Consider the following 23,607-nt stretch of genomic DNA (forward strand, 5'->3'; position numbering starts at 1 on the left):
ATGCTTTCGTAAGGCGACTGTCAGTAAGAATAATCACTGTCATTGTCTTCCTTTTAAAGTGACTCAAATATGCATTAATATCACATGAATCTCACAGTTTTAGATGGCGGTGTATTTTTCATGTCTGACAAGTTTCATATCTCTTTTTTTATTTCCTGGTAAGAGCTGTCACCATGCATCAGATTTAGCCATATAAGCTCTCGAATTTGTTCTCTATCCATTCCGACAATAACTGACATGTCGCAATAATGTAATTGATTTGCAGTCGGGAGAAAAATGCAACTAACAACGTAGACAAACTGAAAGGTCAGCAAATCTCTTCTGATTTATTTTGTTCATGTTTTTTTATACCTCTCGGCAGTGGTGCGGTGATTCATCAGTCAAAATCACTGAATAGTTAATCACTTTCTTTTCTGCATTTTTTCACACTCTCTAAATTAACTTTGTGCAAATGAGATTGTGATCAGAACATACATCAGAACTGATCATCCTTTTTCATGAGTCATGTTCCTAGAAACATTGGCGTGAGAGATATGGCACAGTCATGTGAGCTCAGGCTCGGCAATAGCAGATATATAGCCTGTGACTGCGTGAGCATGAAAGCAGCTGACCTGCCGAGTCCCGTGGGAAAGAGCGGCTTTTCCCTCATAACGATTACAAATCGCCAGCAATGCAATTACCAGGGGCTAAGCAATGACTCTCACGACTTAAACAATGATAGCCGATCTCGGACAGCATTGTTCAATAACGGAATAAAGCTGAAGATTTGTTGCACTCTCAAACGCAATAAGACACCACGTCCATTTATTTCTACAGAGCCTCTGGGAGCACTGAAGGCTGTTTTCAGGGACCATCAAAGTAATATTCATGCTATTAAGATATCTATCTAAACATTTAGCATACTGAATGCTACCTCAGACTCCCAGCATTTTCCAATGAAGATATACTGTATATCTGGTTAGATTTTTAGCTATTTGGCTATCTCTACACTGTTACACTCATAAACTTCCATAGAAGAACCAGTTTTGGTTCCCAAAAGAACCTTTTGGTGAACAGTTCTTAGAATATATATATATTATATATATTTTTTTTTTCTTAGTGTAAAGCACGTTTAAATAATCTAAAATAAATAAATAAAACTATATTTAATAATAATAATGATAATAAAAATAAACAATTGATAGAAAAACAGCAGCGTCACTAATCATTTTCTGATAGAACATTATCCACTGAGTTTGTGAAAATTTCCTCAAAGTCCGAAACACAACACAGTGCAATTCGTAAAATAAAATTAGTAAATCATCTATGATAATTCAATACAAAAATGTTCAGCATTAACACAGTCGACTGAGCCCTATTTTTATGGACTTTTCATAGATGTTGTTGTTTTTTAGCATGTCTATATAGTTTTTAAAGTTTTGTATAAAAAATTCAGCTTAAACTAAACGAAAATTTGAAATGTAGCTGAAATAAAATAAGCTTAACTCTTTTATATTTAAAGTTATTTCTGCTAATGCTTATTTCAATTAATTTTTTTTAGTTTTTATTTTAGTTTTAGTTTGGCTGTTCACAGGCTACATGATATATAAGTGGCGCCCCTGTTTGTCTGGAAAACTCACGTTAATGTTGTATTGATGTTAAGGACGACAGCTGGTGCCGCTAGCCTCAGCTGAGAACTCTAATTAATGAGTTCGTACGCATAGGACCTAAACAGGTACCACATGGGAGATTGTTGGTTCATATGTCTATATCACATCTGTCTGGTAGATGTGATTAATTGATGTTTAATGGTTTGCATCTCAATTCTACTGACGAAAAAAGATGCCTCAGTTTAGTGGCGTCAATCAAAACAAGGAAGGAAGTATTCCTGTAGTGATTCATGAAAGGAGCTTTATTTCTGTGAAACCTGCTCTTTTGCATACTTTGGTTGTCAGATGGCAGCCTTTTGTTGATTATTTCAGATAATCATTTCATCAACCCGAAATCAATGTTTTGTTTTGTTTTTCACACTTATTAATAGTGCGTCTCCTGCAACAGCCTTTGTTCTCTAATTGAATAAGCACGACCCAATTGATGCATGCGGATGTCAGAAGAAACATTTGGAGAGGGAAATTAGAAGCCTGAGCAATCTGGAGTAGCGTGAGTCTTATCATTCATGTATCACTCTTGTTGTTTTGTGTCTTCTTCACCTCACTTGTTCACACTCTTAAGCCCCATCGCGCACTATTAAAACAATTTAGTCTAAGCTAGCGCAATCCCACGGAAAGGCTGCAAATCTTTTTAAGGGCAATATCTGGAGCTTAGGATTTAGTTTCCTTTATTATTGAAGATTTAAGGGATTATCTTTCACTCTACACAAAGTTTCATTTTGTTTTGTTGTGTGAGTGTATTAGTGTGGTAACGGATGCATTGTGGACCTTAAGTCTTCCCTGAGGTTAAGAAAAGATGTCCTGTGTCTGCTGGCCTGTAGTGATTGATGAAAGCTTCAGGATCTTTCAGCCATCTAGCCTACTGTATCGTATTTGAAATGCGCATTTATAAAGCCTAAATTATCACAGTATTTATTTATTTATTTACTTTTATTTATTTACTTTTTTGCCCTCCATAATAACAATACAGAGCTTTTATTTATTTTGAGCATTTAAATATCTTACTAAGGCATATGATTGGGAGATATCGAGCTACAACCGATATTAATATGCATTTTGTGTAATTAGTCTGCTATACAGAAAAAATATATTTTTAATTTACATTACTTCATTTTTATTTTTATTTTTTTTCCTAAAATTGAGATGATTTTCCCTCCTCTGGTGGGTTCAGTATTCTTTTATGATACTCTTAAAGAAATGTATGTTTAATTTTTTTTTCAATAGACCATACATTTATTGAAACAACTGTTTGTCTGACTATTATTTCATATGTTTCATAGTAACAAGCAAAAATTATGATCTGTGAACCACTTCATGCTGTATTTTTAAACTCCAGCTTTATTAATTTCAGATAAAAAAATAAAATAAAAAAATCCCTGGAAGTCTTCACATATTTCAATGTTTTAGTAAAAACATATGTAGGTAAATGCTTATTATTGGTTAAATTGTTAAATTATGAATTATGTTCCATGTCCATTTAGTTTAAACAGTGGAAAACACTGATTACTTTTAACTAGGTTTTAGTTATTACATTTAAACATTTTCGTTTTCAATAAAAATATTGACTATCATGAAACGGCTCAGCAATATAGAGAATTTTTCTATTTTAGCTCTATTTCCCAATCCTTAGCCTGTTGTGCGCAAATACCCACATACCTCTTTTTCGTGTAATTAAGCTGGAACCTCATTAGCCCCGAGTATCATGGTTATGATATCTGAGAGTCATAACGACACTGTGTCCTCTGCCTTCTGAGGGAGCAAACCATAAATCTGTGACATTAGCCTGCCGCCCCTGTCGCCGCAGTGACTAATTATGATCTGTTTGTATAAGTAATGGCTTATTCTTCACACGGTACAGTGTGATCATGATTAAAAAGGGACCCGTCGGAGCCGTAGACGCATTTTCCTTTGCTCTCATTGGCCGCTCGCTCATCATCTCCCTTTCCTCTTAAATGAAAACTCGTTATTTGACGTGTGCTAAATGCTATTCGGGGTGTTTCCCCCCCCCTAGCCGGTGCTGGAATAAAGAAATTAGGAGGTATTAATCCTTAAGGAGCTAATTTATCCCTCACAAGCTAAGTGGACAAGGACTCGTTTCCGAGGAGAACTTTAGCAGTGGTTTTTGGAGGCTAGTCACAGCGCAGAGCAGCTCAAGTGCAACTCACACACTTGTTCTTTATGATCTTTTGCATCTGACCTTATCATTTGTTCAAATGCTTTGACATAAAGGTTGGAAAAAATGTTTTTTAGGGGGGGAAGCAGCCTTTAGAAAAGTGCAGTTTCATTGACCTGAACCTTATTTTTTTATTATTGTCTAAGAAAGGAAAAATGCTTTATGAAAGCAATCAGATTTGAGTAGAGACAGCATTTAAACTTGGCTCAGTGGCTGTAAACTATTACATCCGATATCCCAAGAACATCAGCTGTAGATTAATATACTTTAATGGTGCTTGAGAGATTTTCACATATGAGTTCATAAAACAAACCTGACAGCTCCAGATGTAGGCTGCAGCATTAATACAAAAATTGTTTGCCTCTTTGTTTTCTGTCATACATGACCCACGGTACTTTTTTGCAGATTTCATGCTCAATCACAGACAGATGGGAATGCCCAAACCATGTCTGATGATGTTTGTTAAACCTCATTGTCAGCGCCACATTTGTGACTCTGGACCACAAAACCAGTCTTATGTTACTGGGGTATATTTTAAGCAATAGCCAAAAAAGAAAAGAAAAAAAAAACATTGTATGGGTGCAAATTATCGATTTTTCTTTTATGCCAAAAATCCAATGCCAAAAAAAAAAAGATATTAAGTAAAGATCATTTTCAATGAAGATATTTATTATATTTCCTAACATAAATATATTGAAACTTAATTTTTGGTTAGTAATATGCATTGCTAAGAATTCATTTGGACAATTTCAAAGGCGATTTTCTTAGTATTTAGATTTTTTTGCACCCTCAGATTCCAGATTTTCAAATTGTTTTATCTCGGCCAAATATCATCCGATTCCAATAAACCATACATGAATGCAAAGCATATTTATTCAGCTTTCAGATATTGTTTAAATCTCAATTTCGAAAAAATTGACACTTAAAACTGGTTTTCTGGTCCAGGGTCACAGAGTCTATTGTTTTCTGTTTATGTCACTGCAGTTTCTGACAAATATGTGCTCAAGGTCACTGATTGGATTACATTTATTGTGCTTTCACACAGCCTGTTTCTGTGTAGGTCAAAACAAATGTAGTTTCCTGTTGCAAACAGAATTAAGAGGAAGATCAGACATATAGGTTGGATTTATAATGGCGTCACCAGCAAGTGTCAAGTGTAAAGAACAGCACTTTCAGTCTGACTTTAAAAAGCACAAAGAATTTAGTTGGACACCGTGTTCATTCTTAAAGCAGTAGTTCACCCAAAAATCTGTTATCATTTATTCACCCTCATGTTCCAAACCAGTTTGACCTTCTTTCTTTACGTGGGGAACATTGGAAAAACAATTTAAAAGAAAGAAAGGAATGCAGGTTTGGAGCAACTTTTATTTTATTTTTTTTAAGAATTTTTTCTCAGAAGAACGAACCATTCAGTACACATTTCTGGTGCTACCGTGCACACTTTTTTGGTATACATTAGTCCTGTTCACAATTAATTCATGATGTATAAAATCAAGTTTCAACGTACAAAATATGTAACTTTGGGAAAGTAAAATGAGTTGTAAATGTTATATCAAAGGAGTTTTGTCCTATTAGCCTGATCTATTTTTGACATTCAGAGTAGCTGTAGATCATTTTTCTTCACATTTTTTTTCTTTCCTCCCCTCCCTTTTTATTTCCACTTAAACTGATTATTAACTTTGATAAGAACACATATGTTGGATTAATTAATGCTTTGAGTCTAGTCCCAGGGCGATTGGGCACACATTTTAGTTCTAACCTTTTACTTTAAGGCATTGTTTGGTGTATAATTAAGCTTGGCTTAATTAGTGAGTTATTAAGACCTGAGATATGACAGTATCTCCTGGACTCAAAGGGGGAAAAAAAACTGTCTGACTGGAGGATTTTAAAAGTTGTTGAAACTTACTTGAACTGCCATGCAGTTCATTCAAACACATTGATTTACTTGAAATTGACTGGTTTTAAATAGCAACACGACTAGCTGTTGCTTGGACCGCGCCATCTGTTTTCATAGGCAGAGCTTGTGCAAACTCAATTTCTGATGGATGGAAATTGATTGGATCTATCAAATAATAATCAGGCCTGAGGTTTTTATTCTTAAGCTGGGCTTTTGCGCGAACACAAATCGGAGACCTTGGTTCAAGTGTCCAATCATCTACACAGCCACCCTTCCTAATCAAGTCTATCAAAATCACGAATTCAGTTTATCTGTCCTTTCCCACTCTCTCTCTCCTTTCTATCAGTCTCTCTGCGATAATGAATTATCCATTATTTCCCTTTTATCCACACTGGCCTCCCTCTGTGATGAACAGCGTAATGTGACCGCATGCACGAGGACTCTGTTCTCTGCAACGTCTTCCATCTGGAAACAGTCTCAGCCATACTATATATATATATATATATTCCATTCCATGTCTGTGTCAGATTGGAAGCAGGTTAGAAATAATTCATGGTCATGTCCTCTGTCCTCAGGGTCCTCATGTCCTCTGTTTCAGATTGCAATGTCTTTTACCAGCGATCCAGGGAATGTTTTATGAATCATTAAGAACTGAAGAACGTTTCTACTCATGACTTTGAACTAATTTTAACTCTTTCCTCAAGGCAATCTTAACCACTTAAGGCCTGTTAGAACTAAAGCTGAACATCAGATATTTAATAGTTAAAGTAATAGTTCAACTATACACAAACATTTCGTAATTTACTCATGTCTCATGTCTTCAAAAGCCTGTATAATTTATTAATTTATTTAAATTTGTATTGTTCTTTTCATTTCAGGACATTTTTTTTCTTCTATGCTTACAATGAATGTGAAGCTTTCATGCTTAAAAAAGAAAAAATGAAATCCAAAAGCACCATTAGTATTATTACAGTATCTTTTGAAGCCACATGATAGCTTTATGTGATAAAAGATTTACTGATAGTGTTAGAGTCAATGAGTTCAACTCAAAGGCAGGTTATACAGAGGGCCGTCGTGGCTTAGTGGTCGGACTTGTAACCCGAAGGTTGCGGGTTCGAGTATCAGGTCTGGCAGGAATTTTCGCTTGGGGGAGTTAATAACCTACACTCTCTTTCACCCTCAATACCACGACTGAGATGATACCCTTGAGCAAGACACCAAACGCCCAGCTGCTCCCCAAGCGCCACAGCTCCGGGTGTGTGTTCACTGTGTGTGTGTGTGTGTGTGTACTTGGATGGGTTAAATGCAGAGCACAAATTCCCAGTATGGGTCACCATACTTGGCCACATGTCACTTCAATCACTCACTTTTTTTTTCGAGAAATGGTTCATTAATAAATAATTTAGACATATTTTGTGAATTAGACCAACTAATTAATTCCCTGTAAACTCTAATGCTCAGAATAATTACTTGACTTGTGTAGGGCAAACTTAAATTAGTTCTAACAAATGAACTTTAATGGGTACGTAGAACTTTCTTGTTCTTTTGACTATGATACTATCATACGGATGAAAGAAAGTTATAAGAGTGAGTAAATGATAACAGAAAGTTCATTTTTGGCTAAACCATGGGGCTAACAGGATTTTGCACCATTCCCAAAGTAGATTCCCAAAACAGCTTAGTTACACATAGCACTGGTGCATTCAAAATAAAAAAAAAATCCTGTTCTTTGCCATTTTTAAGGGGAACCAGTTGGCATTAAATCATTTGTTGGACATTGTTTTGCCATTAGTGGAAGTTTAATGTGACCCTGGTCTCATACAGGAGTGCTGTAATGAGTGTTTAGTTGTGTGGGTACTGCCGGGCCTTCAGGCCTACAGAAGTCCTCCTGACCCTTCTTTGGCACACTACTCTACTTTAACATGTATGTGGACGTGCTTGAATAAATCTGTACCTCTGTAAGTTTAAACTCGCGTGTGTCCGCCTCCGCCTCTCAAACTCAGTGGGGGAAACGTGTTGTCCAGCATCGCCATAGCAATGATACCCCAGGAGGAGATTATGATGATGTGTCCACACTTCCTGGATCTCTGCCACTCCTTCCCATCTGTGCTCTGTCTTCAGTGAGGGTTTTGAGTGCACTTGTGTAGTAGTGGCATTGTTAAGAAGGAAGTACAAAAGTAAACATAGTGTGGTGTTCTCTATAAAATAATAATAAAATAAAAAAATTAAATAATAATATATATATATATATATATATATATATATATATATATATATATATATATATATATATATTATTTTTCAATATAGCAATTTTTTATTATTATTAATGGAACAGTTCAGAAACAGGTTTGGAACGACATGAGGATGAGTACAATGTTGACGGATTGAACTAGACACTCTGAAAATTTGAGATTTGTGTAATTCAAACCTGTCATCTCGCGTATTTATTGTCATATAAAGCTCTGTGCTCAACACCATTGCTCTTGCTTTTGTCTGCCTATCATATTTTATAAATGATGACTTCCTGTTCTGACAGCTAGGGAAGATTCTCAAGGTTGTACTCTCTAAGTGACATCTTCTGCACTTCATCTTCAAGCTGTGTTTAAGCGAGCTGAGTGCGACCTCTCCACGGGAGGTCTCCTTACATTCATACTCGCGAAAGGGTTTAGAGAGCGATGCACATGAAAGCTGTTTGCACCCGTTGGGCTTATCGCGCTGTTCTTGTATGTATAGGTTTTTCTCCCCGATGGGAAATAATTTAGTGGGTTTGAAATGTTCAAAACTAAAGTGCATTCTGCTTTATCTGCTGTTTTTAATTCATCAGTTATATTTTATTGCAGCTTTCTGAATACTTTCTGGAAAACCAGGTTTTGTTGTGATAAGAAAAAGGAAGAGGGGAATATCATAAATAAAAATGAGGTTGGGGTCACAGACTAGCAGTTAGGATTTTGTGACAATGTGCCATGGTATAAAAATATTCTCAAACTTAAATTCTCTAAAATAAAAAAATAAAAGATTTAAATTAAAATACTAATATTACTAAAACTCAAATTCTACATATTAATTAAAATATTTAAAAAAGTATATATCTAATAATTTTTATTCAAATAACCCTGATGTTATTTGAATCTGAGTTTTCTGATCCAGTTCCCCCACTTCTCACCAACATTTCCTGTATAAATAAAATAATAATAGCAGATTATACTAATAATTGTGCACATACTCTAGTGAATTGCATAGATGCACTTTTATGTGTGGGCGACCATGGGTTTGACTTGGGTCGTGTCCACATCCCACTTTATCCTCCAGTCTTTTTTATTTCCTGTCTACTCTCAGACTGTTTCTAGTTGGAGGATAGACAGAGATAAACGGACCGAGAGAGGAACGGGAGGCGTGCTGCCTCCCCTCAGGAGGTGAGCTTAAGTACAGATCTGTTGTTTCCTGAGGGCTGTAAGCCACCTACAGTTCAAATAATAATCAAAAGACCAGCTGCTGAGCGAATGAGTCTGTGTGCTTTATGGTAATTTGACGGATCGTTTCAGTATCTCCTACCATGAAACTTACTGTGATATTAATCGTTCTGCTTTATGGTACCTATATATTCATGTTAAAATCCCCTATACTTTCTGAATAGCTGGTCATTTATTTATTATTTTTGTATTATTTTATAGTTTAATAGTATAATGCATGTTTACTGAAATATATGAAGAAGAAAAAAACTTTTAAAATAAAATGCATTTTGAATATATATATATATATATATATATATATATATATATATATACAGTGTAATAATTAATTTTATTTTATAATGATTGTTTGTCCACTACTGAATATTAATTTCACTTGAAAATGAGTCACATTACTGATAAGAAGTGTTGCCAGTGCTGATTCATTTGACTTTAATGAAGCATTATTGACTTCATGTCTCATCCTGATGTGCATAATTACTACATTATTTGACATATCACCATTACTCTTATTAACATAAGCTTTTTTATCTAGCAGAGAGTGTCAGTTTCTCAAACACGCAAACTGCAACACAGGCCTTTCTGATACTACAAGATATACAGAGTATAGTGTTTGAATCTGGCTGTGATTAGTTGTGTAAATGTTGGGAGTGTTTTTTCTCGATAACCTCAGCTTGTTGCATTTTTCTGTGTTTTTTTTTTCTCTCCTGCTAAATTAAGATAAGAGGGTTTGTTAATTAAACTGTCACATGGCAGCACCTTGAGGAATTGCAGCGAAAGAGCTATTTTAATTGGAAGTCTATTGTCTCACTACACACACGCATCTTATCCATTGACTATCATAACAGAGAGCAGGGAGGAAGTATCACCCAAGACAACAAGGAGTCAGGGAGCGGAGAAATGTTGTTCCTGATATATGATGTTCAAATATGTTACCTTGTCAAGAATGTGGTCGAGAAACAATTCTCACTTGGAAATTACCAGTTTGCACCATCAAGCACCCCTTTTCTCTTATTATCTCCATGGAGTGTATTTAGTGGATCAGCCTTGGCCATGGCTTCAACTGTAAATACAATCAGCAATTAACATCAGATAGAGAGAGCAATTAAGCATCAGTGTCCTGCATAGAGGATCAGTTATTGAGATTCTCTGTTATGGTTCTCATTACATACGTGGCTATATTGGTATGTGTGTGTTTCGTAAGGCGGTTATTTTGGAGCTATAGATCCACAGTCACATGCAGGCGTGTGCCCGTAGTCTGTAAAATCTGTCTGGCCATCTGGGCTGAGGTGTTCCGAATCTGTCTTGATTAAAAAGTGCAAATCTGGAGATCACAGGCCTACTGATCTTCTCCTTCACCCTCACACGCTGAGTCCAAACTGGACACAGGAGTGACCCCTTCTGTAATCCCGTCTGGAGATTATGATGATGCTTCTTTAGATGAGGATGTTGTTCAAGACGAAGGGAGGGCACGAGTCACAGAGAAAACACTGCTGTTGTAGCTAAGCAACAGCTAATGGCATTCAAATGAGATCTCAACAGGTAAAATCAATGTTTATTTGTTATACTTGGACTTATAAAATGGATTGTTAGAAATTTTAAACTCTGATTGGATGGACCAGATTTGAAGCCATTATTATGTCTTGGCAACCAATGCAATGCAGTGCAATGCAAAAAAATCAATATTTATGTCTGGTTTATGACATTTTCATTGAATATGTCATATATATATATGTGTAATAAAAACCAACTGTGTTTTTGAAATTGCATGTTCTGTAAACCAGTTTCTACCAGTTAATGCAGAATGGAGCAAACTTTCAGTTCATGCTTCATTACCACTTCTGCCAATTACAGCCCTGCCTCTGAGAATCAGTTGCACAGATCGTGAGCTGCCCATCGGAGTATTTGCCTCCGAGCTTCGGTTTCCCACCAGCCGTTCACAATCGCCTCACCCCATCGCCTCTCGTAGGCGCGTTGGGCGTGCAGCTGCTACATCAACATGACAAGTGTTTCTAGAACATTCTTCATTGTTCACTGACCAGTAATCGAAGTGCAATGGCAGCCGTCGGGGGATATTTTCTGCTGTTGGGCTCTGAAGAGCGAGCACCTGGGCCTGCACTGAGGGGAGAGAGATAGTCATGCTCAAACAGGCCGTCTCATCGCGCTTTCACCTCAGGCTTTGTCGTTCTGAAAGAACTCACAGCCTGCTCCAAATCAGTAGTGTTTGCTCGTTCATTTGAATTCACTGTAAATCTCACGCTCCAGTGGTGGAGAGGGACACATTCGTTTAAATTAGCTTCAGCTCAGCAAGTGCAAATACGTTTATGACCTCTCTCAGATTTTATTGCTTAAAGCAGAAAGTGAGACAGCCATGCGCAATTAAGCTCTGCTTTTAGCCTGGTTGTAATCTACCAGTCTTAAAAGTTTCAGTAGTCCTCAATAACATCACATTTCTCAATATTGATGTTTAATATAAGTGGTCTAATATTTGTATTTAACTCTCCCTAATATTTCTCCCTGAGATTCCTCAGTGGGAACCCATATAGGTTTAAAATGACATGAATGTGAGTAAATGATGACATAATTAAAATTTTTGTGTGAATAATCCTATTAATAGTCAATAGCATGGCTATCACTGGGTATGGATTTGTAATAAACCACCTACGGTAGCAGTGCTTTGGCAACCACCCACAGATGACTTTTCCAACGAAAACATAATTTTTTTTAATATATTTTCTACTAAACGTGTACAAATCAAATGCTGTTCTGATATCTTCTACCCAAACTTTTTTTTGTGGTTTCGGGTCCTTTTTTGTCATTGCTTGATTGTTTATAGGGAAACTCAGCTCCACATTTCTCCGGTTCCAGAGCAAACATGAGGACACTCATGAATCTAATCTGTAATTCAGAACAGAGTTGCCCGTGGAGCATATCTAATCCCAGTGAACCGGCTTTACAATGACCACAGTCTGTCATCAGCTGTGAACATCCTTTCAGGAACATTTCACTTCCTCTTCTGTTACGCTGCAACTATGCTCTTAAATACAAAAAGCATAGTTAGCGGCTCCAGTAATGTGTTGTTTGGTTGTCAGTGTAAGATGTACATGTATTTTAAAGTTGTTTACAAGCCAGGTGATTTGATGAAATCTCAAATCTGAGATTTAACATTGTTGAGCGTATATAATCTCTTTTTCATCCCGTGTAAACCCGCCAGTCTTTGACCTTAATCTTAAAGTGCCACAATGATTTAGAGATGTGTTTTTTTTTTACCCCTTTAAACACGGAAAGAAATGATAATGATAATAAAAATTGATGTTGATTATCCCTTTACTAAATATAGTGTAGAAACTTACATTTTCTGTAAAGCTGCTTTGCGACGATATTCATTGTGAAAAGCTTTATACAAATAAACTTGAATTAAATGTAATTACTTTCATTGGGGGAGTCAATAAAGCAGTCATTGGAGTTTATAATGCTTAAATGTGCACTTTTCATAAACTGCAATATAAATTACCAACCTGCAGATGTGGACAAATAAAAAAATTAGCAGCAAAAAAAAAACAGAAATCTGATATTGAAGTGAGATCTCCAAATTGGTGTCCCTCAACTACACGAAGGCTAAGCATCTGTTATTGCATTTCAGTCAAACATCTCTTTGTAATTTGATCAAATTTATGAAGCAGAGAGTAAATATGTATTTATACGAAGGCTTCAGAAGCGGTGGGGCTCTAGACGGCGCAGTGCTGTGCCTGTCAGAGAAGGAAAGGTCAATGCTAATTTAATAAAGTGAAACGGAAATCTGCTAGCATGCTAAGCTAGGTAGCACGGCAGGATATGGAAGCAGGAGATACAGGATGAGAGCTGGACAGACGTGCGTTCAGAGCGTGTTCGTTTGCTCTGTAACCAGGTTAGCACCAGGATTCAGACATTTGATACTTTAAACAGAGAGACCATTGTCTTATCTCTTACTATAGTCATGCTTTTCTCATTTGTTCTGTTTTGAGGTTGTTGTCATTCATTATATGTATATATGTGTGTGTGTGTGTGTGTGTGTGTGTGTGTGTGTAGCTTTGTCATCACAATAATAAAATATATTGAAATAGAAGAATTATTTTACAATGTAATATTATTTCACAATATTCCTGTTTTGACTGTGATTGTCTTTTGAAAAAACAAATCTCACTGACACCAAACTTTTCAACAGTAGTGTATATAATTAAGCCCCGTAAATATTAATGCAGTTTACTTTGCTTTAAGAAATTTACCATGGTAACCATACTGTCAACCAAAATACCGTGATTGTTCCAGTTTTAGTAATAAAACAGTTCTATTTTTTGTAACTACTGCTTTGAGCAAAAATTAGCGAAAGATTGAAAAATAATTAAGTACAGAATATTTATATATGTTTTTATGATAGCAATTATTAGAATAACTAAGGTGTTATAGCAGAACCCAATGGTTACCATGGAAACTCTTTAAAGGGACATTCTTGAAAGCATTAAAAGTGGTCAGGTCTCCTGTTGAACCTGAGCCGTTGCGCATTCTGTAGGCTTCCATGACTCACGGTTCCTTTGTTTGTAACTCTTCCTTGAGCTGCGTGTGTGTGTGTGTCATCTAAGGATCTAAGTTGCTTTGATCACAGAAACAAAATGACAAAATATCAATAAAATTTGAATATATTTTTAATGATGTTTAAATTAGGGCTCCCAATGGATCAGCAAAACTCTAATCAAATTAATAACATCCTTACATTAATTACATTCATCAAATTAACAGTAATTTGTTTTACATATATCAGTAGTTTCTGGAAAAAGCTCATGTTGTGTTACATTGACATCTTAAATACCGGTTTAAGAAGTAAATATATATTATTTCTGTATTGAACATATGCTTCTCGGTTTTTAAGACGCTATGTTAAGTAATTCAACTCTTCAACTAAGCACCGACTATGAATTCGCAGAACATGAAGTGTCACTTCAATCTTGAATCGCTTTGATGGTAGGAAATCCCAAATCCCTTATTACAAAATTTACAGGGTCAGGAGGCATAATTAATAGCATTACAATTTTATTGCAGATTATTATAATTTTTATTATTATTCATCACACTGAATTGTCTCAATTTGTAAAATGGAGAGTGGACGAAACAAGTGGACGGTGGAATAGAGAGCCTGATTAGGAGGGGTGCAAGGAAGCCAAAGCAAAATGAAAGGACTACAGCTGTGTGTAAAGCTGTGTGAATAGAGAGGGATCTGGCTGCGCTCTCTTCCTGTCCCACTGAAAGCCACTCATGAGATTCAACAGCTTTCTCCCCAAGACCCTCAATGTTCACACTGAGAGGGCCGGCTTCAATGGATCAATTACCACTATGATTACGTTCATCAAATCCTTGATTGAAACTCCACTCGTGCTATAGAATTAAATGGGGAGGGGGTTTCGCGCACATGCTAGTTCATATAAGGATTGATTAAAGACACTTTCCGTCTGTCATTGACCCTTTGTCTGTATTCTTTTCACTTATTTTTTTTCTAAATCTTCCTCCTCCATCTTCCATCTCTCCATCTATTGTTTGCTCGTCTTCATTAAAAGGTCACATCTGAGTTTTTCCCCTCTCTGTCTCTCTTTTTTGTCTTCCCTGCATCCTTCCCTCCCATTCCACCACGTAATGGGGTGAAAGCCATCTCTATTACTGTGAAGTTGTACACATGAGTACAGATAACACCTGCTGTGTCTAGTAATGAGTGATTGGACATCATCGAGCGTGTGTGTTTGGTTAGCTCGCCGTGCCACAGCAATCCGCCTGCATCTCGGAGAAAATGAGATAATTGACAGACGTATAATCCTTCCTCCGGATGGGACTCCGGGGAACCATCACGGTGACAAAGTGATGACATGTGGAAAAGTATTAAATCCAATTGTGGGAAAACAGCAGGGGAAAGAAGGAGCGTAGACCGAGAGTGACATTTACATTATAGGAAGTGATTTAGAAAAAGAGTTTCTTACTGTCAGTTACCATTCCTCTCAGATCACATTGATTTAGACCCATGCAGGGCAGCGGTTTGGTTTTGTTTGACTTTGAATGATGGAAATACTTGTTTACAGGGTTTTTTTTTTTTTTTTCATGTTTGGTTGGTTAGCTTTCTTTTCGGTCGTAATGTAATTTCCCTGGTTTTTAGTTATTAGTCCAATGTTGTATTGTAGACTAAAACTAAAACTCTTCTAAGTTTTATTAAATAAAGCTGAAATAAAATAGTAAATAAAAAACTTCTACTGATACTTATTTTATTTCAGTTACTTGCAGAGGCATTTTCTTGTTTTTTATTTTTTTTATTTTTTATTACTACTTAAACTGAAACTGAAATAAATATAAAGCAATTTTTTTTTTTTTAAATGAAACAATCAAACAAAAAATACTATAATGGCGAAAATATAAAACAAAAAGAAAAAGAATATAAATGTAATATTATATATAATAAATATAAATATAATATTCTTTTAATTTAATATAAATATAATTTAAATAAAAATTATATACAGTAGATAATACATAACATTCACTGACATGGTGTGTTTAGGTGGTTCTTGGTTCTTGTGGAGAAATAAGACTGATACTTCTGAATTGGGAATGTTAACAGCTATAATTATATTATATATCCATGTATTATAGACTTTTCCAGATTATTTAATAATTGTCATGTAAGGAACAGTCCCCTTTTTAAAACCTTTGTATTTGTCATTACTGAAAAACTGGTGGTTTGTTTTTGTAATTGGATGAGTCAGTGTTTTCCAGGCTTAACATCAGTGTATTTTTGTAGAAAATGAAATATCAAGGTAAACAGAGATGAAAAATAGAGAAGGGGAGAGGAAAAAAAAGCAATACTGCATTAATTCCATTTGGGAAAATTAAAACAGATTAATACAATTAATGAAAAAGGTGTTTTGTGTGTTTATTAGTGTAATTAGCCATATAGTATATGCAAGTGGGACTTGATTCACAGTAGGTGGGTGGGTGGGTGGTTGTGTGGGTGTGTGTGTGTGTGTGTGTGTGTGTGTGTGTGTGTCTGTCTCTCTCTCTCTCTCTCTCTGTATGTGTGTGCCTGCACCTGCTATCCAGTTCTTTCCCGCCTGTGGAATCCCGCAGTGGATTTTCAATCTTTTGCAAGAATGAACTTTGGCTGCAACAGCGGGCCATCATGGCACGAAAACCAAAGGAGAGCTTGACTGTGAACTGCTCACTAGAAAGATATTACAAAAAACTTTGCCCAGCATGAGCATGACTTCCTCCGTTCCTAATTGCAAAGCTTCATTTAGACTTTTCCACCATTTTCGCGTTCTGAATGCACAAACAGGTGAGGAGCTGCACCGGTGTCTCGCCCCAGTCACCGCAGCTCTTCAATATTTACTGCACACATAAAAGGCATACCACAGAGTGTGCACATCTCTTCCGGTTTCATTCAGTCTTTTTCAGGTACACGTCATCAGAAATCATATATTTATATGTATATATTATACATCTAATAACTTAGAAAATTATATAAACAGCTATTTCTTTTGTACTTATTTTGTACATATATAATGGTGCATATATTGGTGGTTTAATATAAATATTGTGAGGAAGAAATGATTGAGCTGATTTTGTAATGCGAGCTCAATCTTTAGAAGTGTGTGTAAACTCATCTAGAGTGTAGAGGACAGATCTGAGTGTGAGTGTCATCAGAGATGCTGAGATGCTGATGATGAAGAGCCTGATGGTGCGGGTGAATCAAATCATCTGGGAATTATATATATATATATATATATATATATATATATATATATATATATATATATATGTAACTAGTTGCCGACCAGACAAACATTTAAACCCACTCAGGGAGAGGCACAAAAGTGCATAGAACTATGCAGAACATAATGGAGCTAATTTCACCGCATTCGAGTACACACTCACCCAAGAGAGTACGCTTTGTTGAAATGTGATGTCCAGAGATCCATAAAAGTTGCCCCGGCCCTCCACCTCCAAAGTCCCTTTCATGTGTGTTGTGAAGGTTAGCACATTCACTTTGAAAGGCCAACAGATCTTTCCCCCACAGGTGAGTGCTAAGGCCTGCTAGCCCCGCGCTGAGCCCCTGCTGTGCCTGAAGAAAAACATCTATTGCTAACCTCTCTCCTCCCTTCAGCTCCCATTCTCTGCCTTGCACTTTCGTCTCGTTCCGCCAACTTCCGTCTTCAAGGAGGTCCTGCGAGTGAATGGCCATTGATTCGGCTTTGTGTGTTTGTTTGGAGTCGTCTCCTTCGGTGTCTACTCTGGAGGTGGGCTACCTTGAGGCCTCGGCTTAGAGCAACTTAACCAGGCATTAGCTGCCTGCTGCTCAACTGAGAATGCATAATGAAAAAGAGTGTTTGATCGAAAGACATTTGTCCTTGGCTTAGTTAAAGCATCTCCGTGTTCCCTTGCCATTTTCAGGAGGCTTGTCGATAAGCCTCCCTGGAGTCCATGGGTATTTTCTGCCTTACCATCCCTGCCAACTTATCTTGGATCAAAGTTCAAACCTTTGGTAAAACAGCACCTTGGTACACTCTTAATGATAAAAAATACTGAAAAAGTTTGGCATACAGATTTAGCTCATGTTTAAGTTGGTCATGCAACTTTCGCTGATCTGACCTACAGAGAGCTTTGTGCCTACTTTCAGAATTTTGCCCAGATTTTCTCCCCGATTTAATGTCTGGACAAGTTGACACTAATTTTCGAGTCTGCAGATTTGAGTTGACAGATTTAATAATAAAAAATAAAAAAAACGGTTGCACTTTATTTTATAGTATGTGTAATTACATGGACTTATAGTGTACTTACAGTGTATTTATCTAAGAAAGTTCTGGTAACACAAGGTAACTACATGGGGTAGGGTTAGGTTTAGGGGTAGGTTCAGGGTTGGTACCTAGTTATTACATAGTTATTGTAATTACTATAATATGTACATAGTATGTACATGAGTAACAGGACTGTAAAATAAAATGCTACCAAAAAACCTGTACTATATGATGCTCACAGACTGTTTTAGCTTTTATCTTATGACTCCATCCAGTAGGGGGATATCAAAAATATTTGATATCTTGAGCCGATTTTAGATCACCCATGGTTTTCATCTGCTATGTATCTAGTAGCAATAAGGCACATGATTTTGTGTGAGTTTGTTGTGTTCTAAAAGACTTAAAATTCTGGTAGTGTCTCATCTTAAACAGTATATGGATGTTAAAGGTTCTTCATGGAACCATAGATAACCAAAAATAAGTGAAAGATCTGCAGTGATATGTTCAACTGCACAAACATACACACAGGCCTGTTCCAGCTGCCCTGTGAACCTTTAAGGTACAAGGCTGACTACACATAAACTCACACACGCGTATATCCCCCTACAAACTGCACCCCAGTCTGCCAGGGCACAGGTGCGAGTATCACACTTTCTACACAAAGCCTGTGTTCACGATCCCCACCCCACTGTGATGGTGCCCTTTCATGTACCCTCACACCACATCACCCCCAGTGTCACACCTTTTCAGATCTAAGATGTATATTTGATATTTGATGTAACATTCAACCGAATATCAATCAAATTTTTGCTGTTCTATTTTTTCCCCTCTTTTAATATTTTCATTCAAAATAATTTGTTAAATAATTATATTAATATAATATATTTTATTTGTGATATATTTTAAATTATATAATTGTAAATATATTTAATAATTTTGTATTAGACTTTTTTTTACGTTTTTCTTTTTACGTTTAAATTTTTTACATGTTGTCATAAATAAAATATTTACCAATGAATTGTTGAAGTGTACACCCAATGTTTTAATTTAATAATAAATTGTAAAGGTATCACTTTGTCTAAATATAAGACATAAAAGTTAGAAATCCTAAAATATAGTCAAAATGTACACACTTGTACAACAACATCAACATAATTATTTTTATTATTATAATTATTTATTCTAAAATAAATATTATTTGTTTTTAATATATATTTAAAATAAAAAAATAATTTAAAATAATAATTATTATTAGTAGTAGTAGTAGTAGTATTATGATTATTATTATGCCCTTTGTGTTGTCATATAAAAGGATTACAATTAAATTATTCCACTTATTATTTTCACCACTTGCAAATACACTTGCAAATTATTTTTTTTTTCAGGTTTCATTCATATACTACTTCCTTGCACCACCACTTTAGATACATTTGTTATTTTTTAATTTATAATTTAGAGTTCATATTAAAATATGTTTTTGTTCATTTCTGTTATTTAAATTTACTGTCACTTTCATGGCTTAAAGCCTAGTATTATTATTGTTGTTATTATTATTATTATTATTATATAATAAGGACAGATTTATAACTGATGTCTTGGATCATCACCTCCTGTTTGCGCCCGCTGGTGGTGTACAGCAGATTGAGAGAGGAAGAGAAGGAGGGAGGAGAGGAAATTGATGTTGGCTGAGACACACGGTGTGAATCAAGGAAAGCAGGAAGCTGGTAATGCAGTGCTGCGATCGGGAGGGGTCACTGGCGAATGAGCACAGAGAAACGGAACGACGGGACTGAAAAACGAGATGCTAATAAAAGATTTGGCAGGGGGCCTTAATGCACTGAGTCAGAATATACTACGTATCTATCTCTCTTTCTGTCTCCCTCATTCTGCATCCCAGCTGGAGAATCAAATAAAGCACCCAGCCACCCGAATTCTTCTGAGAGATAGAGTGAGGAAAGAAAGAAACCCTGACATTTGAAAGCTTCCTCTTTAACTGAGAGTGTGAGGTGTTTGTTAAATGGCTTTGAACTCTCTAAGTGGCCTGGATTCTCCTTCCTGTCTTTTTCACTCTTTCTCTCACCCACCAGGCACAGAGGAAAGTTTCTCTGGGTAAAAATCAAATGAGGGTGAGGATGAGGACTATGTTCATTATGTCAGCTCATGCTGCTGGCTTATTAGACTGTCGAGACAGTGCCCAGTGTTTAATTGTGTGATCCTACGTCCAATTAATGTGGTCAGTCACAAAGTTTTGTTGGCAGGATTTTGTATGTTTAATCAGTTTTACATGTAAGACTTGATTCAAATGAGACAGCAGTCAGCGATTATACACACACATATGTATGGCATCATCATAAGAATTCATTTTGTAATTTAATTGAATAATTTTGTTGATTCCAGATTGATAGTGAGAGGTTGTGCTAATATTATAGAGTCAGACCTTAAGTCCATTAAGCAAGTCATGTAGTACCTACAACCCTTTCAGATGTAAAAACAATATAAGACATCTCAACTCTTATTTTTCCAAATGCAAGAGAGAACAAATAGTAGTTAATATGTTCTGATGTGACCTTCTGTTAGGACTGTCATATAAATATGGAGTCATCTCGGGTTGTTGCTCTGCCTTTGGGACTTTGTGTGCAAAGTAAAATGAGATTTTTCCTACACACATCATTAGCTTGATGAGTGGGACAAGCGCTGTGCTAGCAGAAGCCTCGCACTCTGAAACTGAAGTCTGCGAATACTAGTAAATGGTGCACAGAGTTGAGTGTGTGCTGCTTGTGATATAATTGGGCAGTTGATTTGACATTCCTGCAGAGCGGCCGATGAGGAGCCCATAGCTCAGGATGAGCCATTCAATATATAGATCTGTGTGTGGACTGTCAAGAAAACACAGGGATGTCAGAAAATACCATTATAATGAAGTGTCCCCAAAACAGCTTGTTACCTTGTGAGCCGACTGTACGTAAGGAGGTTTAGGGGTGGCAATAATTCACACACAGCCTCCTGCTTTGGATCTGGCGACGAATTAGTGGCCTCAGCCAGTGTCACATGTCTTATTGTTAGTCATGGCGACCCTGCTAAGTCTCAAGGTCAACTGTTCCACCCAGGCATGAATAATCTATTGAAGGATTGGTTCCTCCTCACTGGCTGCATGGAGATGTGTCAGAGTGGATTATTTATGCTTTATTGTGCTTCCATTGAACGAGCAGTCAGTTCTAAACATGTTGGAGAAGGCAAAACTGATTTGCTTTCTTAGCGTAGCAATGCATTTCTGTTGTTTTCTTCTTTCGCTTGAAGGTTTGGGGTTGGTAAGAGGTTTTCTTATTCTTATGTAATCAAAATTATGGTAAAACATTAATTTTATGACATATTCAAATCGAATATATTTTTATTAAATTGTAATATTTTTTTAGCAGCCATTACCCAGTCTTCAATGTCATATGACACTATCAAAAATTATTTTAATATGCTGAAGAAATATTTCATATTTATAAAATATTAATCTCTAAAAAACGTTACTGACCCTGAACTTTTGAACGGTTGTGTAAATGTTTCTTTTGCTAGTCTTGCATCTAACGGTGATGTGTGAAAGTGTGAAATACAAAGATATTCCCATATGCACACAGGCATTATTTTTTTACATGCATATCCATGCTAATTTATATTTGGGGATGATAAGCAGCTGAAAAATCTAGCAAAGCAGCTCAAGTTCAAAGCCTTTGTGGATCTGAAGAGGACACTGTGTGTTTATGTGTGTTTGTGTGTGTGTGGGAGATCTCATTATTTAAAGTGGACAGCATGTTCTTGCTCACCTTGTCATGCATGCTAGTTCGTGCCACTCAGGACTAGCCTTTGTCTTTCTCTCGCACAACAGAAGAGCACCACATGCTAAATGTCAAGCTCTCTCTCTCTCCCCTCTTATATAGTACTTACCCCTGTCCTTTCATACTCTTGTAGAAAGTGTCCATGAGGACGTACCAGCCTGCTGACCCTACAAATAGGCAAACAGGCGTCATACATGGCACAAAACCCTAGGTGCCCCCCTAGGTTTTGTTTTAGGCCCGATACAGAACTTCCTTGCAGATGTCTGTGTGTGTTGAAAATAAATATTTTGACCTCAGGAGAAACAGGTGCAGTGTACCATTACCATTGAGAATGGGTAGGGGACTTTAAAAACTTTTTCAAGGTTAGCAAAACCCCCACAGACCAGAAACAAATGAAAGAAACAATTTAGCCATGAACGCTTTAGCACAGAGAATTAATGCACTTCCAATGAATAAGGAAAATAAACTGTTGTTTCCTCAAGCTGAATATCCCTGTATTTCAATATGCATTGTAAATGTCATCCAAGGAAAATTAGTACATCTGTCTGGATCCGTTTCTAAATCACAGTGCTCTCAAACTTTAACTGGCTTTATGAATTACTGTGTCCCAGTGTTTCTTTCAAGAAAAATGAAAACAGAAGCGACGTGAAAATAGAGCAATAAACGATTGATGAAAGTGAGATACAAAATTACATTTTCATAAGAAAAGTTTCTAATCTGTTCATGCAGTGTTTAAGGTGAAGGATAGATTAATATTGCTGGGAATTACAGTTCGGGAAATCAATACCACAAATGAAGATTCTTCTAGCATTTATGCTATAGTCATTTTTCCGCTATCATGTTATTCCAAGACAATTTTTAAGGTCTAAACTGGGTGAATGATGACTGCTAGACTATTGAAAATGTTTCTTCTCATAGATTCATGAGGTTGTTTGTGTTTCCATGTTTTCATCTCCCAAAAGAGAGACATCATTTTAAACTATTAAATATAGATGTTAGTCTTTTGTTTGTTCTGCTCAAATCACTGAATTTCTCTTGTCAAATGCACATTGAACTAATGACACGGGGTCCCGTGTGTGAGGTCTGCATGTGTTCACGACCCGGGTCTCAGATTTACTTGAGCTCTTTGAGCATTTATATTCACAGGACAACAGCTGCACTTTCCTTTTCACTTTTTTTCTTTTTACTTTAATTGTTCATGTTTTCTCTTTTGTTAACCCCCGCCCCCACCCCTTCATTTCCCATCTTAAAAAACATAATTTTTAATCCATTTCACTTTCCTGGACCCTTTTGACACACCATCGGAACAGCCACAAATAATCCAAAATGTGGTTTCTTCTGAGCTGAGATGAAAGGAGTGAAGATGCACACACACACATGCAGTGCTGCATTAGAAACTTGGCTTTGTGATATGGAAAGGCTGCCTTGGGATAGCTTCAAAGCCCAGTAACATAAATTTATGATAACAGTGCCACACTTTTTGCCAAAACTGAGCTATTGTTGTTCTACTGAGAGGTGTGGTGAGGAAAGAGGGAGGATGTACTGTAGAATGCATGAGCATGATGGGAGGAGAGCAGGCTGATTCTTTGTTTAGCTTGGCTGTGGTGTGTGTGTGTATATCTTTATCACTCTTCAGAATTTTTTGGTTGGTAAGACCTATATATATATATATATATATATATATATATATATATATATATATATATATATATATATATATATATATATATATATATATATATATATATATATATGAGGTTCTTGAATTTATAACAACTGTTTTC

General features: G+C 36.3%; 1 protein-coding gene across 1 annotated transcript in view; it reads left to right on the forward strand.

Annotated features, from left to right (window-relative positions):
• The window catches only part of LOC128022194 (protocadherin-17), a 61,545-nt gene that overhangs the window by 33,509 nt on the left and 4,429 nt on the right, over positions 1-23,607 (forward strand). The gene's annotated exons all lie outside the window — the stretch shown is intronic.

The sequence above is a fragment of the Carassius gibelio genome, chromosome A11 (assembly GCF_023724105.1).
Source record: "Carassius gibelio isolate Cgi1373 ecotype wild population from Czech Republic chromosome A11, carGib1.2-hapl.c, whole genome shotgun sequence".
Taxonomy (NCBI): Eukaryota; Metazoa; Chordata; class Actinopteri; order Cypriniformes; family Cyprinidae; genus Carassius; species Carassius gibelio.